At 39.3% G+C, this 15,988-nt stretch overlaps 1 protein-coding gene across 1 annotated transcript in view; it reads left to right on the top strand.

Moving 5' to 3' along the window:
• LOC134343377 (fibroblast growth factor 10-like) overlaps positions 1–15,988 on the top strand; it is a 175,005-nt gene that overhangs the window by 105,630 nt on the left and 53,387 nt on the right. The gene's annotated exons all lie outside the window — the stretch shown is intronic.

Raw genomic sequence — 15,988 nt, 5'->3', positions numbered from 1 at the left:
GTAGACCCTCATACAACCAGTCAGAATGCTCTCCACGGTACAATTGTAAAAATTTGCTGGAGTACTCCATTTGGTTACATACCAAACTCTGCAAACTCCTAATGAAGTATGGCTGCTGGTGGGCCTCTTCGAGCTGGCATCAACATGTTGGGCCCGGGATAGATCCTCCGAGACGTTGGCGTCCAGGAACCTGTTCTACTGCTGACCCCTTGGTAAGAATTGATGTGTATTCAACCAACTTCCTGACATTGCCAACAGGAATCATAATAGGCATTAAATATACCTCTTCATTTTCAGTGGGGTTACATATTCTTGTAGGTCACAATACCAGTATTATGCCACCTTAGTATCCACAAATCAGAGAAGTTTTCTTTAATATGAAACCCAAGCTCAGGTACTGAGTTTCCATGATACTTTCATATATTATTATACACTGGCATAGTGAGCTTCACCAGCTTTACAGCTCAAAGTAATTTATTCCAGATGTTGTCATGGTCTATTTATTTGAAGAAAGAGCCTTCAATAGGTTTTTATATCATTTAAGAAAAACGGAAAGTCTTTGAATCTTTGACTTGTTCAGTAATCAGTCAATGGCTCAATTTAACATCTCATCAAAAAGTTAGTGCTGCTGATAATACAAAATTGCTTGAGTATTGCACTGAAGTGTTAGTCTGAATCACTCACCCAAGTACTTCTCAGGCTGTAATAACCACAACCTCATTTGCCTTCATGTAGAATGTTGAAAAGTTTTTTCCAAGTCCAGAAACTTAATTGAAAACTGTTTGCCCTATAAATTTTTGCATAGTTCTTCACTGTGGTACTGTGATTTGGTATGGTGTGTCCTTCAGATATAACTAAGCCAATTGTCATCCAAGTAAAGTTTTAGATTTAGTTTAACTTTCCCTTTCAAGTTTCAGACCAACTCTGCTCTGCCATTCAAAGAATGGATTGTTGATTTCAGAAAGGGAAAGTGAGGGAAAACACACCAATCCTCATCAAAGGCTCAGCATAGGAAAGGGAGAGCAGTTTCAAGTTCCTGGGTGTCAATGCCTCTGAAGATCTATCCTGGGCCTGACATATTGATGCAATTATGGAGAAGGTACGTCATCAGCTATATTTCATTAGGAGTTTGAGGAGATTTGGCACACTACCAAGGACTCTAGCAAATTTCTACAGATGCATCTGGAGAGTATTCTAACTGGTTGCATCACCATCTGGTATGGAGGGGCCGCTGCACAGGATCAGACAAAGCTGCAGAAAGTTGTAAACTCAGCCAGCTCCATCATGAGAGCTAGTCTCCCCTCCATTGAAGACATCTTCGAAAGGTGATGACTTAAAAAGGTGCCATGCATCATCAGGGATCCCCATCACTCAGGACATGGTCTCTTCTCATTACTACCATCAAAGAGGAGGCACAGGAGCCTGGAGACACACACTCAATGTTTTAGGAACAGCTTCTTACCCACTGCCATCAGATTGCTAAACAGACAGTGAAGCAACCCATGTAACTTATAGTATTATTAAGTTTTGCACTGTACTGCCTCTGCAAAATAACAAATTTCATGACATATGCCAATGATATTAAACCTGATTCTGATTCTGGAAATGATTGCAGATCAACTTTCCCCAGGTCCTTTTTCCTCAAGCTATAACAACAAATTTTGATTATCTTACTGAATAAAAATCTATCCTTCTCATCTTTGAACAAATTCAAGGACACAACCTTCGACTTCCATGACGTTTTGGGGCAAGGATTTCCAAAGACTTACGCCATTTTGAGCGAAGAAATTCCCCCTCTTCTTATTCTTGAGTGCCTCCTTTCTGAAACCATACTGTCTGACCCACAACTTACTCCAGAGTGCAAACAACTCCCAGTACTTACTCTGTCAATCCCCTCAATAATCTTACATGACCAATGAAACCATCTTCCATCTTCCTCAACTCCACTGAGAACACAACCAACTCACTCAACCTTTCCACATAAGACTGCCCCTCCATATGTAGAGGCATAATATACCATACCTGATCTTCCTCCAATAGTTTTTTTTAAATTTATTATTTGCAGGATGTGGGTGTCGCCAGCTAAGCCAGCATTTATTGTCCATCCCTAGTAGTGATGTATTTGTCCTTTAATGTAGGCCTAAACTAGATATAGTACAGTTGCCACGCCAATATGATAGCTTTCTGGGTTTGTATATGTTGATCCGCAAATTCCTTTGTGCTGTAACTTTCTGTACTTTATCCATATAAATATCTTTTTATTATACTTCATTCTAAAGTGAGCAAACCACATTTTCACAAGAGCTGATGGGTCAACTTTTTTACCAGTCACTCAGCCAATCATAAGACCATAAAAAAAAGGAGCAGAATTAAGCCAATATCTCTTGGTAAAATATTTGACTCCCCAAGTATGTATTTGTTTTCCTCCTCTCTACGTTTTTATATCATCTGAAAATTGGTCTACAGTATTCTTGCTTCTTAAACCGCTTCAGTTGCCGTACTGAATCCCGTGAAACCCCATTAGTCACAAATTACCAACCAGAAACTTATGCCATTATCCCTCTTCAACACAGGTGATGCCGACAGGCTCAATAAACTGATTAGAAAGGCTGGCTGTCTTATAGAAGTCCAACTGGACACACTGGAGGCTGTGGTAGAACAAGGGACCCTATAGAAACTCCTGACAATTCTGGACAGTGTTTCTCACCCTCTGCATGCCACCTTGACTGAACAAAGGAATACTGTTAGTAACAAAATAAGATAACTACGCTGCTCCAAAGAGCGCTACATTCTTACCCTTGGCCGTTAGGTTCTATAATGAGTCAACCTACAGCAGGGAAAGTAATGTCCCCCTCCTGTTAGACTGTTTGTGGTAACTTAATTTTTATTTTATCTTCTCTTCTAATATTTGTATATTAGTGTATCTGTGCAGTTGTAATGCTTGGGTGATACTATAATTTCCTTTGGAATCAATAAAGCCTCTAACTCTGTCTCTATCTCTATCTATTCATTGTTCACTCCTGTTAGTTACTTTTCTATCATGCAAGGATGTTATCTCCAAAACCATGAGTTCTTAAATTGCAAAGTAAAGTTTTATGTGATGCTTTGTGATTGCCCTTTTGAAATCCAAATGCATTGTATCTACTAGCTGTGCTCTATCCACTTTGAACAATGATTCATCAAAAAAAAATCTACTACTGACTTGATCAGGCACATTGTTCTTTTCATGGAGCCATGAAAGTAGGATGACTTGGCACATGAATGTGTAGCTGAGTAACTACTGCAGGGGGCAGGGGTCCAGATGTATGGATGATTGGGACCTCCTCTGATGTGACCTGTACAGAAGGGATTGGTTGCACCTGAACCCAAGGGGTCTAATATCCTTGAAGGTAGATTGGCTAGAGATGTTGGGGTGAGTTTAATCTAATTTGGCAGTGGGGTGAGAACAGGAGTGATGAAGCTGAGACAGTTGGTGTAGTGAGACTCCGAGCAAGGGGGGGCTGATGGTGGGGCAGGGTTGCAGGCAGCAGGATGGGTTGCTGCAAGCAGGGCAGACAAAATCAAAAAAGGGGAATACAGGACAAAAGGTGTTATATTTGAATGTGCACAGAATATGGTATAAGGTTGACAAACTTGTTGCACAGTTACAGATTGGCAAGTATGATGTTATAGGCATCACTGAATCATGGCTGAAAAAAGATTATAGCTGGGAGCTTAATGTACACACTGTATTGAAAGGATAGGCAGGAAGGCAAAATGAGTGGCATGGCTCTGTTGGTAAAAAATGAAATTAAATCATAAGGAAGAGTTGACACAGGGCTGGAAGGGGTAAAACTAAAAAACTAAGGAACTGCAAGAGTGAAAAGATCCTAATGGGAGTTAAATACTGACAGACCCCCAAACAGTAGTAAGGATGTGCTCTACAAATCAATGTACAATGGAAGATAGAAAATGCATGCTAACAGGGCAATGTTACAATGATAATGGAGGATTTCAATATGCAGATAGATTGGGAAAATCAGGTCGGTGTGTGTTTCCAGGAGGGGGGGTTTCTAGCATGCCGACGAGATGGCTTTTTAGAGAAGCTCATGGTTGCACCCACTAGAGGATCAGCTATTCTGGATTGGATGTTGTGCGATGAACTGGAATTGATTAGAGAGATTAAGGTAAAAGAACTCTTAAGGGAAAGTGATAACAATATGATTGAATTCACCCTGAAATTTCTGAAGGAGAAGCTAAAGTCAGATGTATCAGTATCACAGTGAAGTAAAGGAAATTCCAGAGGCATGAGAGAGGAGTTGGCAGGAATTGATTGGAAAAGAACCCTGGCAGGGATGATGGCAGAGCAGCAATGGCTGGAATTTCTGGAAGCAATTTGGAAGGCACAGGGTATATACATCCCAAAGAGGAAGAAGTATTCTAAAAGCAAGGTAACACAACTGTGGCTAACAAGGGAAGTCAAAGCCAACATAAATGCCAAAGAGAGGGCATAGAATAGAGAAAAAAATGAATGGGCAGTTGGATGATTGAGAAGCTTTTAAATACCTTCAGAAAGCAACAAAAATGTCATTAGAAAGGTAAGGGTAGAATATGAAAGTATGCCAGCCAATAATATTAGAGGATACCAAAAGTTCCTTCAGGTACATAGAGTGTAAGAGAGAGGTAGAGTGGATTAACCAATTTCCCCCGGGATCAATAAATTATGACTATGACTATGACTATCAGAATGCTGTAAAATGATGCTGGAGAGGTAGTAATGGGGGACAACGAAATGGCGAATGAACTGAATAAGTATTTTGCATCAGTCTTCACTGTGGAATACACCAGCAGTATGGTGGAAGTTTCAGTGGTTATGGGTCATGAAATGTGTGAAGTTACCATAACTAGAGAGAAGGTTCTTGGGAAACTGAAAGATTTTAAGGTAGGTAAGACACCTGGACAAGATGATGTACACCCCAGGGTTCTGAAAGAAGTGGCTGAAGAAATTGTGGAGGAATTAATAATGATTTTTCAAGGATCACTAGATTCTTGCATGGTTCTGGAATACTGGAAAATTGTCACTCCATTCTTCAAGAAGAAGAGAGGCACAGGAAGAAAATTGTTATCCAGTTAGTCAGACCTTAGTGGTTAAGAAGATGTTTGAGTCAATTGTTAAGGATGTGGTTTCAGGGTACTTGGAGGTACATGATATAAATAGTCTGTAGTCAGCATGGTTTCCTCATGGGAAAATCTTGCTTGACAAATCTGTCAGAATTCTTTGAAGAAATAAGAAGTATGATAGACAAAAGAGAATTGCTTGCTGTTACATATTTGGATTTTCAGAATGCCTTTGACAAGGTGCGACACATGAGGCTGCTTAACAATCTATGAGGCCATAGTATTACAGGAAAGATTCTAACATGAATAAGGCAGTGGCTGATTGGAAAGAGGCAAAAAGTTGGAATAAAGGAAGCCTTTTCTTGTTGGCTGCCGATGACTAGTGGTGTTCCACAGAGGTCAGTTTTGGAACCGATTCTTTTTACACTATATGTAAATGATTTGGATGATGGAATTGATGGCTTTATTGCAAAATTTGCAGACAATATGAAGATAGGTGGAGAGGCAGGGGAATTTAAGGAAATAGGGAAGCTAGAGAAGGACAAGCAGATTAGGAGAGTGGGTAAAGAAGTGGCAGATGGAATATAGTGTCAGGATATGTATGGTCATGCACTTTGGTAAAAGAAATGAAATGGTTGACCATTTTCTAAATGGAGAGAAAGTACAAAAATCTGAGGTGCAATGGGATTTGCGAGTCCTTGTGTAAGATTCCCTAAGGATTAAGTTGCAGGTTGAGTCTGTGGGGAGGAAGGCAAATGCGGTGTTAGCATTCATTTCAAGAGGATTAGAATAAAAAAGCAAGGGTACAATGTTGACACTTTATAAAGCACTGGTGAAGCCTCACTTAGAGTATAGTGAGCGGTTTTGGGCCCCTTAGCTTAAAAAGGATGTGCTGAAACTGGAGAGGATTCAAAGAAGGTTCACGAGAATAACACCAGGTTTAAATAGCTTGTCATGTGAAGAGTGTTTGATGGCTCTGGGTCTGTATTCATGGGAATTTAGGATAATAAGGGATGACCTAATTGAAACCTATCAAATGGTGAAAGGCCTTAGTAGGGTGTATGTGGAAAGGATGTTTCCTATGGTGGGAGTGTCTAAGACCAGAGGACACATCCTCAGAATAGAGAGATGTCTTTTAGAATGGAGATGAGAAGGAATTTCTTTAACCAGAGATGGTAAATCTGTGGTATTCGTTGCCACAGGCAGTTGTGAAGAAGTATTTATGCATATCTAAGGCAAAGGTTAATAGATTCTTGACTGGTCAGGGCATGAAGGAATACGGGGGGGGGAGGGTGGGGGGGAGGGAGGACATTTGGACTCAGAGGGAAAACGGATCAGCCATGATGAAATGGCCGAGCAGACTCACTAAATCAAATGGCCTAATTTTACTCTTACATCTTATGGTCTTATGATGATTCCGCTTGATTACATTATGACTTTCCAAAAGTTCTTCTATAAGCTTCTTAATAATGAATTCTAACACGTTTCCAATAATGTACTTTAGACGGATCTGCCTGTCTAGCTTCCTTGGCTAAGGATTGTTGATTCATCACGCTCTTAAAAGCCCTGCTCAACTTATTTGATGTCACTGTTTTTTGCCTCCCACCCATTTCTTGGTAACCAGATGATCATAATCAAGGCATTCCAGTTCTAATGAAGGGTCTTGACCTGAAACATTGACTGTTTACTCCCATCCACAGATGCTGCCTGACTTGGTGAGCTCTTCCAGCACATTATGTGTATTACTCTGGATTTCCAGCATCTGCAGTACTTCTTGTGTCTATTCATTAGCCTTGTAACCATCAGTTTTAGGATATTAAGGTGATTACCATTCAGCACAGAGACTTATTAGCCCTATTAATTTGCCTAATATAAATTATTTTGTGATGTTGTTGTCATTTAATTCTGAACTGCATTTTTTAATATTAATAGGACAAAAGTTTAGGGGTAACATGAGGGGGAACTTCTTTACTCAGAGAGTGGTTGCTGTGTGGAACGAGCTTCCAGCAGAAGTGGTTGAAGTAGGTTCGATGTTGTCGTTTAAAGTTAAATTGGATCGATATATGGACAGGAAGGGAATAGAGGGTTATGGGCTGAGTGCAGGTCAGTGGGACTAGGTGAGAGTAAGAATTCGTCATGGACTAGAAGGGCCGAGATGGCCTGTTTCCGTGCTGTAATTGTTATATGATTATATGGTTAATAGAATATTTGTAGTATCTTTTAAGGAAATGAACGATGCAAAATATTCATTTAAACACTCTGCCACTTCCTTGTTCTCCATACCTAGTTTCTACTATTGGAGTATGTTTATCCTATATAACCTTGAGATGCATCTTCTTGTAACTTGGTTTTGTGACTGCCTGTTCGAAAGTGAATCTCAAGGTTGCAAATGTTATACATACTTTGATAATAAATGTACTTTGATCTTCACCTTCCTGGCCATGTTCTGTCAGGGCCCAATATTCTCTTTCATCGCTCTTCCTTTTCATGTAAAAGAGCTCTTATTAGTAGTGTTTTTTATATTTCTCGATGGTTTTACCTTGTAGTTTATATACTAATTCTAGATCATTTTTGTTAGTCATTCTTTTCTGAATTAATGGAAATTTGTGCCTACCACTAACTTTAGAACCCGATGGATTTTCTCCTTCAACTAGTTTTCTCCTTAATTTGCCTGGTTAGCTATGATCAAAGAGGTACATTCTAGCTGGTAGACACAAAATATCCACTTAAATATCTTCTACAATTTATCTATTTTCGTACCCAACTTATTTACACAATATACTTCAGTCATTTCTTTCCTTACTTCTTTCTAATTCCCCTTACTTAAGAATCAGAATCAAATTTATTATCACTGCCTTATAAAATTAAATTTGTTTTGTAACAGCAGTATGGTGCAAACACATAAAACTACTATAAGTTCCAAATTGAGAGTTTCCTAATCAGTCAGGGCATCAAAGGATATGGCGAGAAGGCAGATGTATAGGGTTGAGTGGGATCTGATGGAATGGCGGTGCAGACTCAATGGGCTGAATGGCCTAATTCTGCCCCTATGCCTTGTGGTCTAAATTAAATAGTGCAAAACAGAAGTAATGAGGCAGTGTTTATGGATTCATGGATTGTTCAGAAATCTGATTGGCAGAAGGGAAGGAATTGCTGTTGAATTATTGAGTGTGGTCCTTCTGGCTCCTGCTCTTCTCTGATGGCAATAATGAGAAGAGGAATGTCCTGGATGATGAGGGTCCTTTGTGATGGATGTAGCCTTCTTGAGGCACTGCCTTTTGAAGGTGCCCTCAATGGTGGGGCGTGTTGTGCCCATGATGGACCTGACAGATGGACTATGAAGTTCTTTCGATCATGTGCATCGGAGCCTCCATGCCAGATGGTGATGCAACCAGTCACAATATTTTCCACTGTATACCCAGACTGTAGAAACTTGCTAGAGTCTTTGATGACGTACCAAATCTTCTCAAACTCCGAATGAAGTAGAGCCCCTAGCATGCCTTTGTGATTCCATCAATGAACTGGGCCCGGGACAGACAGATTATCTATGGTATTGACATCTAGGAACTACCCATGTTATTTGGTCAGAAACAAAAATAATGAAAGATATGTACCTAACCAAGAATAATCTCAACCTGCACATTAAAGAAGATCAGATAAATAATATAAACTTTAGAATCACAGGTTTTGTATAAATAGTTATCTTAAATTAAAACTTGGGGTCAAGATACATTGCTTAGTATTTGGGATGAGATCACCAGTAAACACCAATAATTCAGTTTGCCAGTAATGCAGAGATGATCAACATATATTGATGACAGGGGCATGATGCTTCCTCAAAAGCATAAAACTATGAAAAGCACAGACTACTTTTAATTTTGATAATGTCTTAGGATAAATTTAAACTTTGGCAAAGAGCTCATATAACTTAAGTAGGTCTGTTGAAGTAGCTTAAGTTTTATTTCAATATGAAGACAAGAGAACATTATGTCATCAAAACCAAGAGAGGAAACATGATAGGAAATGAGCTTTTATGGTGCAATGGGTTTTAAGAACCTAATTTTTAATGAGATTCTATTTGATAACACTGTTACAAAATAAAGTTAAATCTTCCTTTCACACTCATTAAAAACTACTTGTGGTCCTGATTTTTAGAAAAGCATCCTGTGTGTTTTTGAACACATGTTTGCCATTTCTCTCACTCTGAGTATTTTGTGGGAAAAACCAATGCGGCTTCAAAAGTCATTAATGAAAAACAAGAACAAATGGGTTAAATATTTAGCTTCTTGTCAGAATTAGACACGTGCCAATGAAAGCAAATTACACCTTGAAATATTGTAAGGGGGTGACTCATATAACTTTAAATAATATTTACATAATGTAAAATGTAAAGTGAAAAATATATACTGCGTGGTAACACCGTATGCATCAACTAACCACTAGGAATATCAATGTGAACTCTATGTCTGAGGCACCCATCTGAGCACTGAGCTGCTCCTTTCAAAATATCTTGTGGCCCAGGAAGAGCAAGAATGTATGTCTCAGGGAGTTGGAACACCCAGAGGAAACCCATACAGTCACAGGAGAACGTACAAACTCCTTGCAGGCAGCAGAGGAGAATTGAACCCAGGTCACCCTCAGAGTAAAGCATTGTGCTAACCACTATGCTACGCTACCATGCAGGCAAACTGCAGGAAAAATGAGGGAATTATTCACAAAGTTAATTGCTACAATTCTAAACCAGCTCACACTCCTAAACAGGAAGCACTGCACTTGAACAGTTGAACAACCTCAGCCAACAAATAAGGTTTAAAGGTGATAACCAAAGTGATTCATACATGATGAAATTCAACAGGTTGGCAGTCATAAGAATGAAGGGAAGGGATATAATGAAACAAAAGCAAATAGACTGCAAGCTTACAAGAAAGCAAGCCTTTCTTTCTCTTAAAATCAGTGAAAGCTTAAAAGTAAAGGGAACGTGGGATCTTTTAAAGACAGTTACAGGTGAAACTAGGGATAGACATATTTGTTATAAACATAAGAAATACTGCAGATGTTGAAAATCATAAACAACCCACACAAAATGCTGGCAGAACTCAGCAGATCTGGCAGTATCTATGGAAATGATTAAACAGTTGACATTTCAGGCCGAGACCCTTCTTCAGGTCTGGAAATGACAGCGGAACACACCAGAATAAAAAGATGGGGAGAGGGGAAGGAGGATAGTTAGGAGGTCGATTTCACGTGGAAATTTGAGAAGGATAAGCTAGTCAGATATATCATGTTATAGTGGAGAAAAGGGAATTACAGAGGTATGAGAGAGGAAAATGTCTAGTGTTGATTAGAAAAGAACACTGACAGGGCTGACAGCAAAGCAGCAATGGTTGGAATTTCTGGAAGCAGTTCAGAAGGCAGAAGAAATATACATCCCAGAAAGGAAGAAGTATTTAAAGGCAAGAAGACACAACCATGGTTGACAAGGGAAGTCAAAGCAACATAAAAACTAAAGAGAGGGCATATAATAGAGCAAAAATTAGTAGGAAGTTAGAGAATTAGGAAGCTTTTAAAAATCATCAGAAGGCAATTTAAAAGTCTTTAAGAAGGTAAAGAAGGAATATGAAAATAAGCTAGCCATTTATATTAAAAAGGATACTAAAAGTTTCTTCCAATACATAAAGTGTAAAAGAGAGGTGAGGGTAGATATCAGACTGCTGGAAGATGATGCTGAAGAGGTAGTAATGGGGGACAAGGAAATGGTGGACTGACTAAATAAGTATTTTGCATCAGTTTTCACTGCAGAAGACAGTAGCAGTAGGGTGGAAGTTCCAGATGTCAGGGGTCATGAACTGTGTGAAGTTTTTGGAAAACTGAAAGGTCTTAAGGTAGGTAAGTCACCTGGACCAGATGGTCTACACCCAGAATTCTGAAAGAAATGGCTGAAGAGATTGTGGAGAAATTAGTAGTGATCTTTCAAGGATCACTAGATTCTGGAATGGTCCCAGAAAACTGGAAAGTTGTCACTTCACTCTTTAAGAAGGGAGAGAGACAGAAGGAAGGAAATTATAGGCCAGTTAGTCTGACCTCAGTGGTTGGGAAGATGTTAGAATCGATTGTTAAGGATGTGATTTTGGGGCACTTTGAGACACATGGTAAATAGGCTGTAGTCAACATGCTTTCCTCAATTATAAAATTTTTGGCTATCTGGGATCCATTTCTTGCCTACCTAGATGAGGCCGGGAGTAGATGAACAATTTCCCCCCAGCTAATCTCTCACGGCCCTCATTCGAGACTTAGTGTTTAGCACTTTTGAGCACTTTGTACAACAGGCATCCCTCCTATGTTGTCACAAGGAAATCTGTAGATGCTGGAATTTCAAGCAACACACATAAAAGTTGCTGGTGAACGCAGCAGGCCAGGCAGCATTTCTAGGAATAGGTACAGTCGACGTTTCAGGCCAAGACCCTTCGTCAGGACCTTCGTCAGAGACCTTTCGTCCTGACAAAGGGTCTCGGCCCGAAACGTCGACCGTACCTCTTCCTAGAGATGCTGCCTGGCCTGCTGCGTTCACCAGCAACTTTTATGTGTGTTGCCTCTAACGTTACGTCACTTTTTTTTCTTTTTTTTTGCTTATTTTATTTTTACACGTCTGAGCTTATATGTTTTGCTGATTTTATTGCTTTTTGAAAATTTTGAAAATAAAGTATTTTAAAAATAACTTCCCATTGCTGATAAACAAATAACTGAATTAATAAACACTGCAAATATAAAAAAATGTTTCCTCAGGGGAAAACCTTGCCTGACAAATGTGTTGGAATTCTTTGAAGAAATAATAAGAAGAATAGAGAAAGGAGAATCAGTTGATGTTGTGTACTTGGATTTTCAGAAGGCCTTTGACAAAGTGCAACACAAGAGACTGCTAAACAAGCTACAAACCCATACAGGAAAAATTCCAGCGCGGATAAAGCAGTGACTGATTGGCAGGAGGCAAAGGATAGGAACAAAGGAAGTATTTTCTGATTGGCTGCTGGGGACTAGTGGTGTCCCACAGGGGTCTGTGTGGGGATTGATAATATTTATGTTATATGTCAATGATTCGGATGATGGAACTGATAGCTTTGTTGCCAAGTTTGCAGACGAAGCAACAATAGGTGAAGAGGCACGTAGTTTAGATGAAGTAGAGAGGCTACAGAAGAATTTAGACAGATTAGGAGAATGGGCAAAGATGTGGCAGATGGAATAAAGTATGGGGAAGTGTATGGTCTTGCACTTTGGTAGAAGAAATGAAAGGGTTGACTATCTTATAAATGGAGGAAAAATACAAAAAACTGAGGAGCAAAGGGACTTGAGAGTTTGTGTGCATGATTCTCTGAAGGTTAGTGTGCAGGTTGAGTCTGTGGTAAGGAAGGCAAATGCGATGTTAGCATTCATTTCAAGAAGACTAGAATATAAAAGCAAGGTTGTGATGTTGAGACTTTATAAAGCACTGGTGAGGCCGCACTAGAGTTCAGAAGAATGAGGGGTGTCCTTATCGAAACCTATCGAAAGGTGAAAGGCCTTGATAGAGTGGATGTGGAGAGTCGTCTAAGACCGGAGGACACAGACTCCGAAGAGAGGGGCATCCTTTTAGAAGGATGAGGGAATTTATTTAGCCAGAGAGTGGTGAATCTGTGGAATTGGTTGCCACAGGCAGCTATGGAGGCCAAATCATTATGTTTATTTAAGGCACAGGTTGATAGGGCATAAAGAGATACAGGGGAAGGCAAGAGATTAAGGCTGAGAGGGAAAATGGATCACCCATGATGAAAAGGTGATGCAGAATGGCCTAATTCTGCTCCTATATCTTATTGTCTCACGGTCTAAGGCGAAGCCATGTGGGTGGGAAAGGTAATGGACTTAAGAGGAAAGAATCTAATAGGAGAAGAAGAATGGACCGTCAGAGAAAGGGATGGAGGAATGGACCCAGGAGCAGCTGAGAAGAGGTAAGATGTCAGAATGGGGAATAGAAGAACAGGAGAAGGGTAGGGAAGCTTATTTTTTTTACCAGAAAGAGATATCAATATTCATGCCATCAGGTTGGAGGCTAGCCAGTCAGAATATAAGCTGTTGCTCCTCCACACTGACAGTGACCTTTTCGTGGCACAAGAGGAAGCCATGGACTGATATTTCAGGACAGGAAAGGGAATTAAAACTTTTAGATGCTGGGAAGTTCTGCTTTTGGCGGATAGAGTGGAGGTGCTTGACGAAGCAGTCCCACAATTTATGACGGGTCTCACCAATGTAGAAGATGCTGCATCAGGAATACTGGACACCAGCAGATTCGCAGGTGAAGTGTTGCCTCACTTATTTGTTATGTGTGTTTTCACGATGGAGGAAGATGGACAAACAAAGTTAAAAACAACTCGCAGTACATCGACTGAATATGTTTAAAAGATAACTAATGAAGATAACATTGAGAGTTAAGCCAGAAAACAGTCCAGTTGGATTCCATCCCAGAAGATTAAAAACCTAAGTCTGCAAGTACAAGATCCATAAGTTTCCAATGATCTCTTGTGGCTTTTAATCAGAAAATTATAAATGTCTTCATCATTTAAGAATGAAGGAAGAATCAAGTAATTCCAGCACATGTTGTACAGTCATCTCCATTTTTGTTCATTTCAGTATTATGTTTAATTTCTTGCACAGAACCGTTTCAAAAAAAAGCAGGAAGTCTTTATAAACTTTGTGGTAGCAATCTCCTCAAAAATTACAAAGGTTATTTGTGTAGAAGTCACTCGAGTCTCTTGTCAGAAAGATGGACTGTGCACTTAAAATACAAGCTGTCAAATCAAATTTCTATGCATCAATCAGCATGAGGAACAGATCATGTCTGACTGAAACAGCCCCATGTAATTAGATTTTAATACTCAAGTCAATGCAAAATGCATAATAAATGTTTTCTTGCCAAGATGGCTACACCACAGCATCAATATATATAAGAGAGATCAAATATTAGGATGTTTAAAATGGATTCAGATATCATATAGTATAACTGGAGATTATACCAATAGAAGATTTTATCAGTAGACCCATTGTATTTTTTCCTTTCTTTCTGAGTTTTTCTTATATTACTTAAGTATATATAATAAACAGATTTTTTTCCTGGTTTCAACAAAAGTTGTAAAGTTAAAAAGAAGATATAAATGAAAGACTAATAAAAACAGTAAAGATAAAATTAACTTCCAGCTTCTAATCAACGTAGAAAAATACGTATTTCTCTTTGAAACACACACAAAATTTTGGAGGAACTCAGCAGACCAGGCAGCATCTATGGAAAAAAAGTACAGTTGATGTTTCGGACCGAGACGTTGACTGTACCTTTTTCCATTGATGCTACCTGGCATGTTGTGTTACTCGAGTACTTTGTGTGTGTTGCTTGGATTTCCAGCATCTTCATATTTTCTCTTGTTCGTATTTCTCTTCTATGAGTAACATTCTATTGGAAGGTTTTTGTAGTGTTTGTACTCAAATGTTGTGTCAGCACCCTCTCTCTCGCTCTCTCTCTCTCTCTCTCACTGATGAAATGGACATATTAAAATGGCACAAAGTCAGGATACTGCAGAATTTCTGGAGATGATGGTACATACTACCAACAGGCCTTAAAGATGAGATGGGGGAGAAAAGAAGAAACTGGAAGATAACAATATGATACCAGGCAGGCTGTATCTTTGAATTGTACTCCCATATTACCTCCAGGAAAGAATGTATTCTGCTGCAAGGATAGACAACACTCCACATAGAGGGTGCAATGAAAGACAAAGAAATAGGAGAAGTGTGGAAAATTATGATAGCATCTATTCTCTTTGGTTCTATTTCGCACTGGAGGGTTAATTAAATCTCATGTTGACACATGAAAGTGTGATACAGCAGCCACTATAGGGTACAGTTCATTGAACAAAAGTCAGACCACCCCCACCATTCATAACAAAAGGCCAGTGTAGAGACCAGCTGAGACAAGATCAAAGGTGCTAGTTACCATCATTCCCAGTCAATGCAAAATCAACATAAATACCACTTTAAAAAGAAGCTCTTTCCTTTATTCTTGAGCAAACTGTGAAGCAATTTAAAAGGCATGTCAGTCAGAAGCTAAAATCGGAGAACCATACTGAGGCTATGACTGAGTTCCCAGCAACTGAATGCTACATCCAAGGGCGAGGAGAACCTATTGAATGTGGCTGAACTTACTTCATATTGATGACGGTTTTGAAAACTCTGCATAGTTTAACCCTTCTCTGTATATCTCTCTAATGTTCTTCAACCTTACAAACCTGCAGGGTATCAGGACCTTTCTAATTCTGATCATTCCCACACTTAATTGATTCACCTTTAGTTTTCAACTGTCAAGACCCAAATTATGACCCAAACTCTCCGATTGTCTGTTGTCTTTCCCTCATTCAAGAAGCTCCTTAAAATCTACAGCTCTAACAAGATCTTGGTCAGCTGCCCCATATTGTCTCATGTGCCTTAACAATAATTTTTGGTTAATAAAAATCCTGTGAAGTACCTTGAGGTGTTTTGCTACTTTAAGTTATGGATGTTTTCCTATTCCTTTCCTGGGGGAAAATTTATTGAAATTCAAACACCTAATTTTCATTAATTTTATTGCTGTAGTACATAAATTGGCATAAACATTTAACAAAATGAACAGGCAACACAAAAGACTTTAGTTGCTGGAGTCCAGAGCAACACCCAAAGAGTGCTGGAGGAACTCAACGGATCAGACAGCTTCTACAGAGGGAAATGAAGGGTCTCAACCCGAAACATCTGCAGTCCATTTCCCTCTATTGATGCTGCCTGCATCCATTAGGCACCCCCAGCTTTTTATGTGTTACTGACAAATAGACCGTTGATCATT

Source organism: Mobula hypostoma, chromosome 3, assembly GCF_963921235.1.
Source record: "Mobula hypostoma chromosome 3, sMobHyp1.1, whole genome shotgun sequence".
NCBI classification, from domain to species: Eukaryota; Metazoa; Chordata; class Chondrichthyes; order Myliobatiformes; family Myliobatidae; genus Mobula; species Mobula hypostoma.
Note: the sequence above shows the minus strand (reverse complement) of the source record. Positions and strands in the feature narration are given on the sequence as shown.